Source organism: Buteo buteo, chromosome 16 (genome assembly GCF_964188355.1).
Source record: "Buteo buteo chromosome 16, bButBut1.hap1.1, whole genome shotgun sequence".
Classification (NCBI taxonomy): domain Eukaryota; kingdom Metazoa; phylum Chordata; class Aves; order Accipitriformes; family Accipitridae; genus Buteo; species Buteo buteo.
Window position 1 is genome coordinate 25,986,711 of NC_134186.1, and position 12,837 is coordinate 25,999,547.

A 12,837-nucleotide genomic window follows, 5' to 3' on the forward strand; every position below is an offset into this window, starting at 1 on the left:
TGCAAATAAGCCTACATTTTTCCTGCCAAACTCAAGGCGTGAAAGAAAGGGTAAGAGAGTCTCTGAGCTTTGAAATGATTCTGCTTTCTTCTCAAATGTTACAGTTTTTGCATCTTAACTCTCTCAGCTTGGTGGCTGGTGAAGGAAATGCCCCTTCACAGCTGGAAAACAGTGTAACATGAGCAAGCAAGGACCGAAACTTGAAAATGAAAATAATAATTTGCATGCTAATCCTGGAGACCTCAGAGCTTATTTCCTCCCAAAACAGAAATAGTTATAAGAAATCAGACTATTCAGGTAAACCTCTGCGGAGAAAGTGTGTTGATGAATGATTCCTAAAGCATGTTTTTGCAAATATTATACTGAGGAAATGCGACGTGAGTGTGGAGAGCAATTCTTTTGCTAAAAATTGTAGTTTATACCACGGTAAGATCTATGTAATAACTGTGGATCATATCCTCACCTAGAGACAAACTTTATGCACTGCAGATTAGGGGACAAAGGAAAAAAAAAAGGTATTTCCAAGATACTTAAAAAATTTCTTAATCCTTGGGACATCTTCAGCCTGTGGGAGTTCTGTCAGGAATCCCCTGAGTACAGCATTTAAAAATGCATGACAGATTATAAAGCCGTGCAAAGGTTTCTCACCCATTCAATAAAACCTGAGGATTAATTCCTTTCATGTTTCCTGCAAAAGTACGTATTCTAGAATTAATATCATCAGCAGCAGATACCTGTTTCCTTTCATCCTACTGCCGTGCAGCACTGCAGACAGCCTGGCTCTGTCTCCTTGAGGACCTCTTCACACAGTCCTCCAGAAGCTGGCTCTTCTCCAGGCTGAATAAGTCCTGTTCCTCAATCTTTTCTCGTAGGACCACTGCTTCAGCCTCCTGAGGATCCTCATGGGCCTCTGCTGGATTTTCTTCACTTCGTTGCTGTCTTTGCTGAATTGGGAGGTCCAAAATTGGACAGGATATTCTAGATGCAGTCTAAAATGTTCCAAATGAAGGGGGATAATCTCTTCCTTTGATCTACTGGTCGTGCTCCTGTTGATACAGCCCAGGACGTTGTCTGTCTTTGCTGCGAGGGCACCTTGCCGACACATGCTCATCTTGCTGTTTATGCGGAGCCCCGGGTCCTTTTTGGCCGAGGTGCTCCCCAGCCCGTCAGTACCCAGCCTATTTTGTTGTTGCAAGGTGTTATTTTCTCTCAGGTGCAGGACTTTGCGTTTCTCCTTGCTGAATTTCATGATGTTCCAGTTGGCCCATTCCTCCAGCATGTCTAGGTCCTTCTGAATGGCATCCCTGCCATTGGGAATATCGGCTGGTCCCTCATTTATCGTCATCTGCAAATTTGCTGAGCTCCGTCATCTCTTCCTCATCATTGGAGGAGGTGAGTGAACAATGATGAAGATGTTCTACAGGAAAGGTCCCAGTACAGTTCCCTGAGGCACCGCTTTGGCATCTAGACCCCTGCCAGGTGGTCTACTCCATCCAGGTAGAGAATGACCATTAACTGCTACTCTCTGAACCCCTCCAGCCGGCCAGTTGGTTTTTTTTTACTCATCTAATTGTTCACCTATGCCAGACCATAAGGTCCTAACTGGGCTACAAGACTCCAGTGGGAAACAGTGTCAAAATTCTTGCTAAAGTCAAGGTAAATGGCAACCACAGCTCTCCTCTTGTCCACAAATCTAGACATCACAGAGGACAGTCAGGTTGGTCAAGCATTATTTACCCTTGGTAAACCCATACTGACTGTTCCTGATCACCTTCTTTCCCTTGATGTGCCCAGAAATGTGCTCCAAAAGACTTGTTCCACGCTATGCTGCCTGTGTTCAACACCATCAATTCAGAAATTCTTTATTGCAACCAAAAATGAGGCATATGCTTAAAAGAGCTAGGTATCATGTGTTTTAGAGCATTTTATAGCAAAATATATCTATTATCCCTCATTTTTTTGATACTTCGATAATGCAGGTATTTCATGTATGATATTTTCTGGTCCAGTAGTCAGCAATAACAAAAGCTGGGTAATTGAAGTAGGTATAATATGCCACTTGTCACTATCAAAGCATTACAATTTTGATGCTCGGGAATCTCATATATGGGCTTTCAAATCAAAGAAGCAGATGCCTTCCTGCTGGAGACAGGGTCAGAGTTTGCATTGAAATCCTAAGGGTGTATATGGGTGTCCTACTTAGTGCCAGCTGGCTTGTGAATGATATTTACCTAAGCTCTCTTTTTTATTGATATTTTCCAGACAGCAAACATGACTGAATGTTCTGTCCCTGTGACTCCAAGATATTGTGGGTGATTGTCAGTCTGATGCAGAAATTCTCTGTGCCTCACTGCTTCACAGTTTTTGAAGTACAATACGAATTCTGTGGTCTTCGGGGCATGTAATTTCAGTCTCCAGTTTTTGAAATTAATTTCCACCACTGTAAGAGAAAGCAAGCAGTAATTTTCTTATTGTTTTCCCCAATAAGTATGAAAGCACAGTTTATGCCATTAAGGTTGTGACCAAGTATCCCTAAAAGCCCAAATAATAAAATTTAATAATCCTTCTCAGGATAAGTCAACCAGAGAGTAAATCCAGATGGTAATTTAGCACAATTTCAGGGATGCTGTAAATTACAGTGGCTGGAATAGTCCCTTGATGCAAGTCCTGTGACAATTACATTTTCCTTTTCCTGGCATGTTCCTTTACTGCAATTTCCTTTTCCAAACTTGGTCGTTTTCCGCCACATGGGAGACAGCGAGCTCTAGCATATGGATTTCCCCGTTGATTTTGTTGTCCAAGGGGCAACCGTGAGTCATCACAAGGCTCCATAAAGAATCCAGCCTTTAGTGGCAGAGATTCAGACTTCAGTATTTGCTTCTGCACTGATATTGAAGGTGGATGAGTGGTCTAAAAAACACTTCTGAAGCAAGGCAGACAGGCTCAATGCTTTTTGTCTAAATTATGGATAAAGATATTTGTGCCGTGTATCCATCCATATGCTGTCTGAAATGAGGAGAGGAAAGATGCTGAATGCAGGTACTTTGACAGTTTTCTTTTGAGGAGAATTACACTTAATAGAGCTGTCTGACACAATTGCTTTTTTTTATGTTTGTTAAAAATAAGACCTGTGTATCTCAGATTTACATATACCTGTTTTCTGTAGAACATAATCTACTTGTATGTCCTGCCACAATACTTAAGATACACCACTTTTGCCTCTTCCAATGGCCTAAATTCATGTCTGCCATATATCCCTTACAAATATTAATTGGTGTTACTCCAGGGATGAATTTGGCTGCTCAGTATTGAATCAACCCAGTTGTTCATCTGGATGGGTATGCTTCCTTGAACACTGGCCAATGCCTAATATCTGAAAGGCAAATGAAACTTTTCCTCATAAAGCTGTTTAACGGTATCATAGGTTCGTGGGGAAAAAGAATATATTTTCCTATGCCCACTAGCGTTACTGATGACTTTTTCAGATGCAGAATAGAAGCATAAATTTTCAAAACAAAATACAAGCTGAGAGTAGCTGTTCTGAGTTAAACCCTTTCTGAAAGACTGGGAGGAACTGGGGGCAGCGATCGTGGAGGCAGCGATCATAAAGGCGACGGTGAGAGGCGGCCACTTGGCCAGGCCCATATATATCAGTTGGACTTGACGTAAAGAGAGTTTAGGAGCCAAAGTACAGCCCTTGGAGACCTGCAGGACTCACTGTGCATCCACAGCATAGTCTGCACAGAAAGGTACCTTGTGTGCCAAACTCAGGAAACTGCTCTTGTACCCTTTTAAAACACAACCACCTCCAAATCTGTGGATGCACTGGAATCCAGCTAGAAAGAGGTGAGGTGTTGAGCCTTGAACCCTAGCTCTAACCCCAGTCTCAGCACTAACCACAGCTGTAGCTTGAGACCAATCCCAAAATAAAATACAAGATAGGGCACTAGCCAGTGTCGATGTCATTCTTCCTCCTAACTGTGTAAGCACATGGAAGTTAACCAAAGTTTTGCTTTTAAGTTCTGTTCAGTTTTCCAAACCTTAACCCTGACCAGAAGAATTACAACTCAATGTAATTCTCTGAGGGAAAGGAACAAGTCAAGCATTACTTAGAATCCCTAAAAGTTTGTATTTTGAAAAACCCAAACATAAACTTGACTCTTGAGCATTTACGTTCCTATAACTTATTATACCCATGAGACTGATCCCTACTGTAAACAACAACTTTAGGACCTGGTTACTGCTGACATCACCCTCTTCATAGTGTGGTGGACTAAGCGGATTCCAGTCATGTAGAGGACTTCTGACATTTTGCTTTTTCAAATTCTAATTGTTATCCTGACCTTAATTTTCACCTTAAATATCACAAGGGTATCATTCTTTAGGTTAAAATGCAAAGTAAGAAATAGGATCCTTTTGACTCCAATAGTCTGTCTAACTCTGCTGAATTTTCAGGATCCATCTATTATTTAGTTTAACTGTTAGCTTCCACTGTCCACAACACTATCCATGATTTTGACTCCAGACAGGGGAGCAATACTTAGACTAAAATGATGCGGTTTAATACCCAGAGAAAATAAGAGGAAAAAAAATTACAATGTATTAACACCAGGCCACTTCCTTATCTATGAACTGTGTGCAGGACAAAAGCTTTGTCTTTTCCAAACTTTTCCTTCACCCCTTGTCATGGTTTAACACCAGCCGGCAACTCAGCACCACAGAGCCGCTTGCTCACTCCCCCACACCCAGTGGGATGGGGGACAGAAGCAAAAAAAAGTAAAACTCGTGCCTTGAGATAAAGACAGTTTAATGGGACAGAAAGGAAGAAAATAACGATAATAATAATTATACTAAAATGACAATAATAAGAATAAAAGAATTGGAATATACGAAACAAGTGATGCACAATGCAATTGCTCACCACTTGCCGACCGATGCCTGGTTAGTTCTCAAGCAGCGATCCCCCCAGGCCAACTGCCCCCAGTTTATATACTGGGCATGACGTCATATGGTACAGAATATTCCTTTGGCCAGTTTGGGTCAGGTGCCCTGGCTGTGTCCCCTCCCAACTCCTTGTGCCCCTCCAGCCTTCTTGCTGGCTGGGCATGAGAAGTTGAAAAATCCTTGACTTGGTATAAACACTACTTAGCAACAACTAAAACCATCAGTGTGTTATCAACATTCTTCTCATCCTAAATCCAAAACATAACACTAGACCAGCTACTAGAAAGAAAATTAGTTCTATCCCAGCTGAAACCAGGACACCCCTATTCTATCCCAAATTTAAACAGACCAAAAGCAGCAGTGAAATAGAAAATGAGGTACTGAAAGTTACACCTGCTTCTTCCTAGTGTTTCAGCCTGTTGCATCTAATCATCATTTACACTGCTGAAGTCCTAAACTTTAACCTCTACCTTGATTTTAACTTTAAATATAGGCAGAAGATCCAGACAAGCAGAAGAATAAAAAAGAAGTTATTAGGAATTGTTGGTAAGAGATCTCCTCCTGATTTCGCAGATTTTGAAAAATCAAGGTATTAAGTTTGGGTCTTGTCTTTAATCTCCAAGACTTTACTCTCACCAAACTGAAATTCCAACCTTAAAATGGCCAGGGAAGTGCAGGGGAAAAAAAAATTTTGAACATATTAACATCATTCATTTTCCTTATTTTGTGGCACATGTAGAATCTAAGCATCGTCTCAACTGCTGAAGTTATTGTTTTCTAAACTTTGGCTAACTCTAACCCCAAATAATACATGCTGCTAGTATGTCTGTGTGCAAAAGAAGACACAGCTCAATTAAGTTGCCAGTACACAGCAGTTTAGATAAAACTATTTATTAGGTTTTTTTTCATAATGTCTTGCTTCTGACTGGCTATATGGTCATTACTGGATTGACTCCAAGCAAAGACCATCCTGGGACGAAGAGATGAAATAGTTGGTTTTCAGGATCATATATGCCTGGGGATGGAGGAACAGAGCACCTTTGTCTTAGAGGAATAGGTCTGAACAGTTGCCGTGCTTCAGTGGCTTCCCTGAGGATATATCTACACCCACCCTAGCCTGAACTCAGGACCATGCCCCAGCTGCCCTCCTCAAGTTTAGATTTTTTTTGTTCAGAATTATGATACAATCAAAGGCACACCCCACATGTAGATAACAGCATTTGGTTTTCTATAATGTGGGACTACTAGTTGTTTCTCAGCTGAAAATGACTCAAGAATACTTCTCTTCCCAGACAGGTGAAAAAATTAGATTTACAACAAAACAAGTGGAAACCACCTGAGGAGTGTGAGCATGTTACTTACCAGAGCTCCCAGGTGATTTTAATGCCACCTTCTGCCTAGTTATAGCCTCTGCTAACAATGTCCTCCATTGTTTCAGTGGAAAAATCAAACAGGTGAGCTTAAAGCAGTGTGGTGCAACCATTGGATGCAGCACTCCGGATGGAAGCAGTAGCTCTTCAGCTTTCTACGTATAGAAGCAAGCTTTAGGAGAGTCATCTTGTTCCTGAGGTATGCTTAGTTGTGGTTAACGTGGGTCAGGACTGCTGATGTTAAGGCAAATTTATTTGAATAGTTTGCCTGTTAGGCATCAAGCAGGAATAGAGTCTTGAAGAGGATTGTTATGTGCGAAGAATGTGGAGGTGTACGGAGGGGTGGATTTCTTCTAGCTTTATGGTTTTCTTCTAGCTTTATGGTTTTCCAATATATTTTTGGTGGTGACCGGTTTGCAGAAAAGACCAGAAACGAATGTGATCTTCTGTGAAAGAAGCCATAAAGAAAAGGTTTGTCAGCAGTATTGTTGGTGTCTGTGTATATTTCCATTGGTGTAACAGCTGCTGTTCTCTTTTACTTAGCAGTAATTGAACAGGTAACCTCTGAAAATTAGAAATGGGACTTGTTGTAACTAGCTGAGGCCATAGCACGTTTTACTTTCTTTGGTCTGTACAGAAGTCACTAATGTGTTATTTAATGGGGGGTGGAAAGGATTTGTGTTCCTAAAATGTTTGGGACTAGGAAGATACCAACAACTGTGACCCGATAAAGGGCAGAGATCCTGTCCTTTATGTCTATCAGTGTTGACTTATGCATGTTTATTATTTTGCATTGCGGTATTATCTAGGTATCCTAGCTCTTAAGACCCTCTCAGGCTGTATACCATAGAACATATCAAAAGAGAGTCCTCGCCTCAAAGAGCCAAAAACCGAAATAATTCAATGTAGCAGAGACGGGATACGTTCTTTTGGAGAATGCGATGTATTTTTCTCATCTTACGTCACTATCTCAAGTGAGCGCACTATTTGCTTTACAACACTGCAGCTTATGAAGTTCCTTTTTGGAGTTAATGGTTCAGGTGAATGCTAACATGAAGTAAAAGAAAAAAATTCTTCAGTTCAAAGTGCGATTTGACTATTTCATTCTTTGTGCTGTGTAGATCCTATTATGAGACCCTTGATGAGGCATAGAACAAATTTGGAATATGCAATAGCTCTCCATCAGGGCAGGCTACAAAGATCCTCCTCTTTGAAAGGCCCCTACCCAAGTTATGTTTAGAATAAATAGAACAGTTGAAAGATAGGTATGAAAATAGCTTTGCGGCTGGTTTGTTTATGATGTAAAGAGTGATGACAGAGGTAATAGTTCTGAAAGAGCAGTGAAATTTGGTATTGTCCATTTTGATGCATAAAATGCACGCAAAATTGTTTGAAAAGTGCAAGTTGATTAGTAAAAGGAAATTTGCAGTAATTGTAGTGAAATGAAAAAAAGGAAAGAAGGCAAGAGCATTGGAAAGAATACATTTAATTGCATGTAATTACTTGATGTATATTTCAATCAGGGAAAGAAAGGGAAAGGAGCATACTAAATAGTGTTGGTGTGGCAATTACTCTAAGATGATTTTCTCAAATGACTGAACTTTTGCGTGTTGGTTTTAAATTTAAAAAAAAAACCACAACAAACCAAAACCAAGCAAAACACTAAAACTATTGTGAGTTCTTTCTAGCTATGTCTGAAAATGGTCATAAGAAACTCTTTGCTGCGATCAATCAAAATGCTTTGCCATGTCCATCCCGTGCATTTGTACGTGTAGACAAAATGAATGTTCTCTTGTGGTAATGTTCTGTAAGCATGTTAGGTAGAATAAAAGTTTAACAAAACCTTAACCATCAGTGTAAAAGTAAAATATTGTATGTTGTTATATGATGTCACAAACATTTAAAAGTGTGAGCACTCTAAGATTGAGCTGCTCAGTTGAAGGGGTTTTTGGCATATCAGGTTTGCTAGCTTTGAACGAATTACGGTCTGGTTCGAAATAAGAATGCATGCGTGGTGGGAGGGAAAGTAGAAACAAACCAGAGGTGAGGCAAGGTTCCTAGCATGAATTCAAATGCTTTAGTCTCCAAACAAGTAATTGGACTATGCTAAATAATTAATAAATTAAAGATCACCTCCCATCTATGATTTTGATCTATATTCCCCATAGGTCATAAAGTTTAGGGGTGGAATAACTTGTCCTGTTTTTTTTACTGCTTCTTATCCTGGAGAAATTCATATGAATGCTTACCATTTTGGATTTAGGGATAATGCAAGGGCATGCTTCTACTAGTGACAAGCAAATATGTGGACTCTATGATCTTGGGGGTCTTTTCCAACCTGAATGATTCTATGATTTGGAGGGGGACGGGAATGCACGTTCTGAGTTATGGAGGGATTTTTTTCTTTCTTTCTGATAGCATCTAATAGGCACATTATACATTTCTAAGATGGTAAAGAAAACATACAGTACTACTACATGGAGATGGTGGAATTTAAATGTAGATAGGTGGGCAGTCACTTAAGTATGGATCTCGGCTTGCGTGCAATCAGGGGACTTTGCTGGGGACCATAGTTAGCAATAGTGAACATCTTGTGACTTCTAATTGTATTTAATCCAGAAGAAAAGCTCTCCCGCGACTCGTATTGAAGTTGCATTCTGACGGATGACATTTTGGTCTGTGGACATACTAAGCCTGGCTCTGACTGGCACAGTGGGATAGCTGCAGCGATGTAGGGTTTGAAACACGGGTGACCTCTCTGGCTGCCTGGCGTGAGCTCTACAGTGAGCTACTACCTTCTCTGAGCAGGGAGCAGCTTAAAACTGCCTGGACTGCAGTAGTGCTGTTTACCACAACTGAAATATAATCCAAATCCTGGATGCCTTTTAAAATAGGCATCTGAATGCCATGTTACTAAACTCAAGCCTAACTGCCAAGCTACGTGCAGATGTGAGATTTTTCACGCTTCTCCTGGCTTATGAAGGTTGAAAGTCTGATTTGTTGGTCAAGTCTAATTCTGCTACGGTTCACCCCTTCCCCACCCACCAAAGGCATGTGTTCCCCAACTCCCCACCGCGAGGAGTTGTTTTCTACCAATGGACCAAATGTGGCTCACAGCAAAAGCTGAACTAGACTTATTGAGAAACTTAATAGGCAGTATATGCTTTTTCCCTTCTCTGCAGCAAAAGAACATATTGAGCTTTTTAAAGAGGTGAGGGGAGTTTCTACTAGCTGTGTAGCAGAGGCCTGGGGGAATACCAGTTGATGCCACCAGAAGGTGTTTTGGGATGCCAGTTGTTCCCTGCCTCCCCTCCTGCTGGGCCTCTGCAGCATAGAGTGGACTGCATAAATATAGGCTTACCAGAGAATTTGGCCCAGTATTTTAGATAAAGGTTTATCTATTGCTTATCATTTGTTTGGAGAAGAACGATGTGTAAAGTTCTAAGAGTCTGTATTTTTAAGAGAGCGCATGGTACTCCAGTGTATTTTTCATTGCCTTAGCTGACCTGGGAACCATTCTCCCTCCCCGTCCCCCCGTCTGTCCCCCCCCAAAAAAAAGAAAAAAAATTTAAAAATTAAAAAAAGGAAAATGTTATGTAACTTTTTTTGTTTCAGTGGTGATATATTATATTGATTCCCTTAAAAATGCTGTCTTATTCTCTAGGGAAGCCTTATCTTATCTGAATATGACCCCCCCAAAAATATAAAGGGCCTATGGGGAGATCCAGTAGTTAAATCTGCACTTGGGAAGCACCTGCTCTGCAGGTAAGTTTTCAAAATTAACATCTAGCTTTCTCCCAGCCTGTGAGGAGATGCAGATCTGGGGGAAAACTGAAAATAACAAAACCGTCGCAGTGTCATAAACTATCTTTCTCATCTTCTAAAAGGATGAAATATCTCAAAGCAATACAACTCAAAAGGAGTTGATGTGCTAGCTTTGAATGGAAACTGTATGGACAAGTATGTCAATTCTCACATATATGTTCCTATGGTACCCATGTGATTTTTTTTTTTTCGTAGCATGATGTTTAGCTCTTGCATACTTCAGAGCGTCACTGTGACCTCCTTTCTGCTCGAGGTCACTAGTTTGGCTGTAGCTAAATAGCTGAGCGTGGGTAGTGAGTGAGGGGACCGCAGCGTGGTCGTGTAATTTTGTGGGAGAACACGCTTGCTGATGGGATCCTGCACTGTCGGGCTACACTCGTCCTCCTGTCATATGGCAAGATAAGCTTCACATGGGGCTTCGAAGAGTGGAATTTTACAGTGTAAAAATTCAATGTAAAACCCATTCATCAGCCTTCAGCAATAAATAGGCATTTGGAATGGACATCTAGTCAAGGTGATTTTTCACCCTCTAGTCCTGTGGTTTTCATAAAAATTGATCTGTTTGCATTGTTATGGACAAAGGGTTGACTTCAGAAACTGAGCCATGTTTTTCAAATTCCTCAGTGAAATTGCCTTTGCCCTGAGGTAACAGGCTCAAGTTCTGAGATTTTAATAAAAAATAATAAACAAGAAAGTAAGAGTTAAATGTCAATGATGCTAAATTACTGCAGCTTTGCAAGGCTGATTAAGAGCAGATCAAATCAACTTCCTACCATAGCATTCAAAATTGTTCCTGTAAAAAAGCAGTGTATGAAATTTAACAAAAATGTCTTATTTCAGTGTCAAAGCTCAGTCCTTTCTTAACCTTGCATAAACATGTGGAAGGAATAGTTTTTTTCCTTTTAACCAGGACTCTTACTGATAATTCACAAAGGAGTGGGACATCAGCCCTTCTGGCAAAATAATTGAACGAGTTGTTATCAGGGATTGATGGTTAACTTGTCTATTTAATGATATACAGGAGTTAATGACTTTTTTTTCAGTTTACCAGATCATACTTTCTCCTTATATATCACTACTGTTTAAAAAGCTATTGTTTACACTTATGTTTTAATTTGTAACAATGTCAAGATTACAAAGATTTAGTAGATCAGTGATTCCTGTATCATAACAGCTTCTGATAATGCCTCACCTTCACTCTGGAGGCTTCCAATAAGGAAAGGGCAAATGTGGGAATCTGGGATTTCCCTTCTAAGAAATGTTGGTAACGGTAACATGCCTCAACAAACTTATGCTCACACAATATTCATACAGTGGTGAAGCTGTTCTTGGAAAACTTCCAACTGTCATCTTTCTCCAGGACTCTCCAACACCTACAGCTGTAGTTTCTGTACCGCTAGAACCAAAAAATGGAGATTTGCTAAAACCTTGGGTTCCCTGGGTGCTCCCTGGGAAGTGATGCACGGGTCCGATGTAAGGAACTGATCACGCAGAAATAATCGATCAACCAAATACTGTACTTCTTGCTCTGCAATGTGTGTGATCGTCTTGGTAGCTTTCAAAGGAGTACACTTAACATCTCTGTAGTTGTGAACTTTAAAAAAAATTTCACTTTCTTCTTCTGATGCCTCAAAAACCATCTTCCTTTGAGCCCAAGGCAGACTTTCATGCTTTCTGCATTCAGTGAAAAAGCTTGATTCTCCTGTGACTGTCAGGTCTTTGGCTGCTCTGTCTGTGAATGTCTGTACTCTTGAGATATCTACTGTTGTAATTGATCTCCAAATTGAAAATAATAATGGAGAAAAGCTAGATAAGGACAGGGGAAAATGATACTATCATTCTGAGGAAAGAACTGAACTCATAAATGAACTTGGGACTGTTCCTCAGCATCTCTTAGAAACCTTTCAATGTGTCCTTTCTCAATCATGGCTATGACTCCTGTGCTGGGCAAGAAAATTAGGAGTAAATTCTAAATGGCAAATGTTGAGGAACCAGTCCGAGACTTTTAACATGAATACAGAATTATTTTTACTTCTCTATGGGAATGAGTTTCCTTTACTACTATAGTACTAAAGTTTTCCCAGGCCTACTAATATAAGTTTATTTCAGTATGAAAGATTATCTATGTTCTAGTCGTGTTTTATTTGGAAAACTTTGCTCCCTGCTATGCCAGTGTCAGAACAGGTTCATTGGTGGAATTTACTTCTGCGAATGGGGGGGGAGGTCAGGTCTTAAGCTGGTGTGCTTCTTCTTTGTGATAAGTGTTGTCACAGGTGGTCATGTAACTGGTAGTATTTTCCTGTTCAAATATAAATAATATCAGTATGTTTCTAGAAAAATGGAGAAGTAATAAAAAAAAAAAACCAAAGCAAACTTAGGTCCTAAAAAAAAAATAAAAAAAAAATTGTCTTCTCTGCATCTCTGTAGCCTTTTTTATATTTCACTGTGATGGAACACCATGCAACTGAGTGGAGAAATATTTTCTAGTTCAGAGTGTAATTGAGTAGAATCTGACTTATTTTGGGCTGCACACAAAAGTGAGTATAAATCAAGGTATTAACAAGACCAAGAGAAAAGATGATTTTCCAGACCCCAGAGTGCCAGTGCTGGAAAGTTTATTGTCATGGAATTTCCAGCCACAATTTACAGACTTGAGAGGTTTAGATATTTTGGATACTTTTCAGATCAGCAGAGTCTG